Source organism: Vombatus ursinus, unplaced genomic scaffold (assembly GCF_900497805.2).
Source record: "Vombatus ursinus unplaced genomic scaffold, bare-nosed wombat genome assembly UNPS02014841.1, whole genome shotgun sequence".
NCBI classification, from domain to species: Eukaryota; Metazoa; Chordata; class Mammalia; order Diprotodontia; family Vombatidae; genus Vombatus; species Vombatus ursinus.
In genome coordinates, this window is record NW_020954619.1 from 22,269,157 (window position 1) to 22,276,752 (window position 7,596).

The window sequence follows — 7,596 nt, forward strand, 5'->3', positions numbered from 1 at the left end:
GCACTGCTTGCTCATGATCCCAGCCAATTACTTGAGTTATAAACTCTTTGTTAAGGTAGGAGTCTGTTTCCAGTGTGGAGAATGTATTGTCCCAAGCTTCAGGGGTTTTGTGCAGCTGTTTTCAGAGATACTTCTAGGGACCTGTAAATTTTCAGTTCTTTCAAGGTGGTATGATCAAGGGCGAGGTATTTACTCCTTTCCTGGCCTGTGCTGTGGTCTATGAGCATTCACTCTTTTCTGTCTTGGAACTGTGAGGAGGGTTTCCTCTCCACAGCCACTACAAGCTCTACCATGCCGTGCTCCTCCTCACCCCAGGACTGCCACCTAGAATTGACCCAGATCCAAGTACGGGGCAAGAGAGAGAATCCTGCACGAGCAGAGAGATCCCTGCAATCCCCTCTCTGATCAGCCACTTGATTCCCCCCTCAGTCTGTGGGCTAGAAGCTCAGGAGGCAGTCGCTGCTTCGGGGCTGCGCTCGGGAATGGGGCTGGAACACCACTGTGCTTCTCTTTCAGCACTGCAGAAACAGACTTTTCCCACTGACCTTCTAAGTTGTCTTTGGCATTCATGGGTTAAGAAGTCTAGAAACTGTCACAGCTGCCTGCAATTCAGTCCTCTGAGGCCTGCTCCAGGTTCGCTGCAGCCTGCGCGCCCACACCAAACTGCGCTCCTGTCCCCGCCCAGCGTGATATACCTTTCTGATCAACCATCCAGGATGTCTTTGGCTGGAAATTTGTTTCACTCTGTCTTTTTGTGGGTTCTGCTGCTTTAGAATTTGTTTAGAGTCATTTTTTATAGGTATTTGGAAGGGTTTGGAGGAGAGCTCAAGCAAGTCACTGCTTTTACTCTACTATCTTGGCTCTGACCCCCCCCAATATTAAAGTTTAAAAAGTATGCTTCAGTCTTCATTCAGACTCTATCAGTTCTTTCTCCGGTGATGGGTAGCATTTTATAACATAAGTCCCTTGGAATTGCCTTGAATTGTTGTATTTCTGAGAATAGCGAAGTCATTCACAGTTGATTATCATGCAGTATTGCTATTGCTGTGTACAATGTTCCTCTAGTTCTGCTCACTTCACTTTGTATCAGTTCATGTAAGCCTTCTCAGGGTTTTCTGAAAGCATTCTGCTCATCATTTCTTATAATACAATAGTATTATATCACAATCATATACCACAACTTGTTCAGCCATTCCCCACTTGATGGACATATCCTCAATTTCCAATTCTTTGCCACTGTAAAAAGAGATACTGTAAATATGTTTGTACAGATAGGTTCTTTTCCTTTTTCTTTAATTTTTTTTTGGAGTAGACACCTAATAGTGATATTACTAGGTCAAAGAGCATGCAAAGTTTTATAGCCCTTTGGGCATAGTTTCAAATTGCTCTCTAGAATGGTTGGATTGAACTATGCCCAAGGGGCTATAAAAATGTGTATACCCTTTGACCCAGCAACAGCACTTATAGGGCTGTATCCCAAAGAGATCATTAAAATGGGAAAAGGACCCACATGTACAAAAATATTTATAGCAGCTCTTCCTGTGTTAGCAAAGAATTGGAAATTGAGGGGATGCCTATCCATTGGGGAATGGCTGACCAAGTTGTGATATGTGAATGTAATGGAATACTATTGTGCTATAAGAAATGATAGCAGGCAGATGTCAGAAAAACCTGGAAAGACTTGTATGGACTGATGCTGAGTGAAGTTAGCAGAACCAGGAGAACGTCATACACAGTAACAGCCACATTGTGTGATGACTACTTTGATAGACCTAGTCCTTCTCAGCAATGCAAGGATCTAAGAGATCTCCAAAAGTCTCATGATGGAAAATGCTATCCATATCCAGAGAATGAACTATGGAGTTTGAATGCAGATCGCAGCACGCTATTTGCTCTTTTTTTTTTCTTCTGTTTTGTTTTTCTTTCTTGTGGTTCCTCCTATTGGTTCTAATTCTTCTATATAACATGACTAATGTGAAAATATGTTTAATAGGAGTACATATGTAGAGCCTATATCAGATTGCATGCCGACTTGGAGAGAGAGGGGGAGAAAATTTAAAACTCAATGTTATGGAAGTTAATGTTGAAAACTAACAATAAATTAATACAAATGAAATTTTTAAAATTACTTCAAAAATAGATTAAAAAATAGAATGGTTGAATCAGTTTACAACTTTACAAACATTAATGTCCAGTTTTCCCACATCTTCTCCAATCTTTGTCATTTTTCTTTTTTGTTACATTAGCCTGCATCAGATAGGTGTGAGGTGGTGCCTCAGAGTTGTTTTAATTTGCATTTCTCCAGTAGTAATTTAGAGTATTTTTTTATATGATCATCTGAAAACTGCCTGTTCATATCCTTTGACCATTTATCAATTGTGGAATGATTTATATTATAAATTTGACTCAGTTCTCTATTTGAGAAATGAGGCCTTTATCAGGGAAGCTTGCTGTAAAAAAAAATTTTCCCCAGTTTTCTGCTTCCCTTCTGGTCTTGGCCGCATTGGTTTTATTTGTACAAAACCTTTTTAATTTCATGTAATCAAATTATCCATTTTATATCCTGTAATGTTCTCTATCTTTTGTTTGATCATAAATAAATTTTTTCCTTATTCATAAATCTGACAGGTAGAATATTCCATGCTTCCATAATTTGCTTATGCTATCACCCTTTCTATCTAAATCATTTTAACCTTATCTTGGTATATGTATGAGATTTTGGTCTATACCTAGTTTCAGCCAAGCTGCTTTCCAGTTTTCCCAGCCATTTTTGTCAAATAATGATTTCTTGTCCCAAAATCTTCAATCTGTGTTTGTCAAACATTAGATTACTATGATCATTTACTACTGTATATTGTGTACCTAATTTATTCCACTGATCCACCACTCTGTTTCTTAGTCCACATTGTTGTGATGATTTCTGCTTTATAATACAGTTTGAGATATGGTACTGCTAAGCCACTTCACATTTTTTTCATTGATTCCTTTGATATTCTTGACCTTTTGTTCTTTCAGATAAATTTTATTATTTTTTTCTAGCTCCATAAAATAAAGTTTGGTAATTTGGTTATGGCACTAAATAAGTGAATTAATTTAAGCAGAATTGTCATTTTTATCATGTTGGCTTGGCCTACCTATGACCAATTAATATTTCTCTAATTGTTTAAATGTGACTTGTGTGAAATGTTTTTTCCCCACTTAAGAGTATTTTATTTTTCCAATTACAGGTAAAGATAGTTTTCAACATTCACTTATATTATATTAAACATATTTCCACATTAGTCATGTTGTGAAAGAAGAATCAAAACAAAAGAGAAAAACCATGAGAAAGAAAAAAAGAGAGAAAACAGTATGCTTTAATTTGCATTCAGACTCCATAGTTCTTTCTCTGGATGTGGATAGTATTTTTTATCATGAGTCTTTGGAATTGTCTTACTTAGATCATTGTATTGCTGAGAAAAGCTAAGTTTATCAAAGTTGTTCATTGCACAATGTTGCTGCTACTGTGTATGACGTTCTTCTGGTTACTTCACTCAGCATCAGTTCATGTAAATCCAGGTTTGTGAGAAGTGCTTTGCAATTGTGTTTATATAGTTTCTGGGTTTGTCTTAGCAAGTAGATTCCCCAATATTTTATGTTGTCTGAAGTTATTTTAAATGGAATTTTTCTTTTATTTCTTCTTGCTGGATTTTTTGGGTAATATATAAAAATGCTGATGATTTATGTATAACCCCATCATTTCAGAGATGAATGAGTCCAAGGGAGGTTAAGCGAATTGCCCAATCGATCTTGGAGGCATATTTGATCAAACCCAAAACCTGTAGGCCACAGGTTTCCTCATCTGCAAAAGGAGAGGAGTTGATGTCTTAGAAGGTTCCTTCTAGCCCTAAATCTTTGATCCTGTGACTATAAATTGTATAATAGTTGCACATAGTATGGTAGAAGGGAAGAGAGAAAGTAGGAAAGGCTTTGAGCAGAAGATGGCTCCTTGCACCCTTGAAACTAAGGATTCTAAATGGAAAATGTGAAGGAATGCATTCCTTGCATGAGGAGAAACCTGTGTTAAGACATAGAAACTATCCTCTCTCTGCTTCCTTTCAAAGCCTGTGTACTAGATATATCCAACTAGATTTTTCAACAGGTATCGCAAACTCAAGTCCAAAATAAAACTCATATTCCCAGCCCTCTCCCTTCCTCCTCAAAGCAAAAGAAAACAATAAATCAACCTGTTGCTTATAGTAAGCTTTCCTGTTTCTGTTAGAAAGCAACACCCTTCCAAATGCTCAGGTTTATAATCCCGTCTTTATTCTTTACTTCCTCTCTCCACCTCCTTCACCCCTCCCATATCCAATCAGTTGCCAAGTCTTCTGGAATCTACCTCTGCAACGTCTCTTGCATCTACTTAGTCACCACCCTAGTTTTGATTATCACTTTGAACCTGTACTAATGCAACAGCCTGTTGGTCTCTGCCTGAAATCTTTTTCCCAGATTGATTCTTCATACAATTTGCCAAAGTGATATTCCAATAACATCCCACAGTATCACTCCCCTGCTCAAATTCCAGTGATTCATTATTTCCAGAATCAAGTACAAACTTGAGCTTTTGAGTTAAAAGCCTTTCCCAACCTGGCTTCAATTTTTCTTTCCAGGGTTATCATGTGTTGCTCCCCTTCATTTACTCTTCAGTCCAACTAAACTAGCCTTTTTGCTGTTCTACACACATTACATCTTTTTCACTTTGCACAAACTCTCATCCAGGCCTTGAAAGTGTACTCCCCGAGACACTCTCTCTTAACCTTTGGCTTTTGGATTGGAATCCTTAATTTTTTTCAAACTGAGCTCAAGTGCTGCCTACTAGAGGCATTTCCCTAGCTGTAAGTGCCTTCCCGTGTCCCTAACTCTTAACTGTTCCTGCTCTAACATTTTATTATTCTCTTTGGGGAATAAGTGAATCTTTAGGGCCACCTGTTGATTGGCATTATCATTCTTTGAAGGACAAGAAGCTGTCAAGTGCTCAGCCTGTTCAGTTTCTCTTTCTGTTGGAAGGAACTCATTCCTTTAGCTTAGCTCCAAGGCACAAGTATCTTTCTTCCCTTTCTTTCTTGTCACACTTTGCATATTCCTGAAGTAAAGAAGTCCTGTTTGCCGTTTTTTTTCCCTTGTTTTTACCAGTAACCCCTTCAACTTTTGTTAAAGAACAATTTACCTAGAAATTGAGGAGACTTTCCTCTAGTCTATTTACCTTCTTTTTAAAAAGGGAGACTAGCCTGTACTTTGGGCATAGAGCATTTACTTGTCAGTGGAAGATAGTCATTGCAAAATCTGTACAAGCTGTTCTTTGACCTCTTTAAATGACTTGCCCGTGGTCACATAGCTTTTAAGTATTAACAGGATTTCAGCTTGGCTCTTGCTGACTACAGGCCTACCTCCCTACCCAGTGAACCACTTAGTTGCCTCAAATACAGACTCTAAAGACCTTCACAGACTTTCCATAGATTGGGGATGACCCCAATCTGCCATTCCAATATTATTTTACATTATTATTATTGTTATTGTTATTATTATTATTATTTTACAAATGGAAGCAATGATACTTTCAGGAAGAGAGATTTTCAAATCCTCTGTTGCTTCTACCATAAGCTCTTGAGTCCAATGATAAACCTTGATTGCTGTAATGAGTATTGCTTACATTCATATAGCACTGTAATTTTACAAAGTAATTTTTAAAAATTACTTTTAAAAATTAATCCTGCAAGGTAGGTAGTACAAGTGTTATTTTTCTCATTTTTACAGATGAGGAGAGTGGGACTTGGAAATTTTAAGTGGCTTGCCAATTGTGACACAGGAAAGAAGTATCAGAGCCTGCACTCAGACCCACATCTCTTTTAGCCAAAGAAACTAATTCAGTCTTTTGACTGCATTTAGAGAAGATGTCTGCAACAATGGAAGGAACAGTCTCACTCTACTTGTTCCTAGTGATAACACCTCTATGATACTGTGTTCAGTTCTTGGTGCCACATTTTAGGAAAGATATTGACAAAAGAATGTGTTCAGAGTGGGATGAACAGATGGTAAAGATTCAGCAGGGCTTGCGGTTATGTGTATTAGTTAAATGACCTGGGTACATTTAGCATTGAACAAAGAAGACTTTAAGTGTCCAGATTTAAGGTACATAATAGCTGTCTTCAATTGTCTTAAGAGCTATCTTCTGAAAGAGTTATTATACTTGCTGTACGTGCTGAAGGCTGAGCTAGAGGCAGTGGGTGGAAATTGAAGTTAGGTTCAATGTAGTAGAAAATTGCCTAATAAAAGCAGAAGAAATTGTCTGGAAGTTTTCTTGCTTTCTTACCCATTTTTGTCTATCAGTATAATGAACTCTTCTTCCGGTTAAGGAAACTGCCTATGCAGATCAGCCCCTTTGTTGCTTCATCCTTAGAAAGGTGCCTAGGGCACTAAGAGGCTAACTGACTTGCCCAGTGACTTCTTTAAATCACACTGAAATTGTGCTGGTTTAACTGGAGGTTTGGAAAAAAAGATGTCAATGTGGCCTTCTAACAGTTCCTGGAGTTCTCCTAGTTGACATTTCTGCCATGCTTTTCCTATCTCCCAGGGACAAGCCACCATTGGCTATAAATAGCCAAACTAGCTAAAAGGCATTTACAGGTAGGGTAGGGAGAAAGAAGAGGAAACATTCTAAGAAATGAAATGAAGTAGAGAAATGTTTGCTGGACTGTGGCTAGAAGCTAGAGAAGTGGGATTGTTGGTTTGAAGGTAATCTCCGAGAGTGGTGGGTGGTGTCTGGGTGCATTTAAGGTCTCAGGTTTGCTGCGGCCAGTATATTTGAATGTTGGCTTGAGAAGTGCTCATTAGAAGCAATTCCCGGGCTCAGATAATAAATAACTATTCAGAACTAGGGACCATACAAACATTTGTACAAGGAGGCTCTACTTAGTACTCAAAGATGTTCTGGGAATGCTTTTGGTTGCTGCAGAAAGATGGTCTGTAGGGGCAGCTAGGCGGCACAGTGGATAGAGCACTGGCCCTGAAGTCAGGAGGACCTGAGTTCAAATCCAGCCTCAGACCAAACACTTGACACTTACTAGCTGTGTGACCCAGGGCAAGTCACTTAACCCCAATTGCCTCAACAAAAAAAAAAAAAGGAAGATGGTCTGTTTGGATTTCTTAGCCTGTGAACTTACATAGTGCAAGGAAGAGTAGTTTGTGTCAGACAAAAAGGGATTTTATGCATAGGGCCCCCTTATATACTTCTTCCCTTCAGAAACTCTTTGATCCAGCCAAACTGGCCTTGCTGATACTCATTAATGACATTCGAGCTTTGGCTCAATCATTGCCTTTGCACAGGCTGTGACTCCATAGCTGGAATGCACTTCCCTCTTAACTTCCCCTTCTTAGGTATCCCCATAGTTTCCTTCAAAGCTCCGATCAAACACCATCTCCTTTATGTCCTTTCTTGATCATTCTCCTCCATCTGCTGACGACTCTCCTCTTCTCCCCATTACTTATATTTATTTTGTGTCTGATCCATAATAAAGGCTAAAAAATGCCTAAAAATATATTTTCTCTGTATTTGTATAT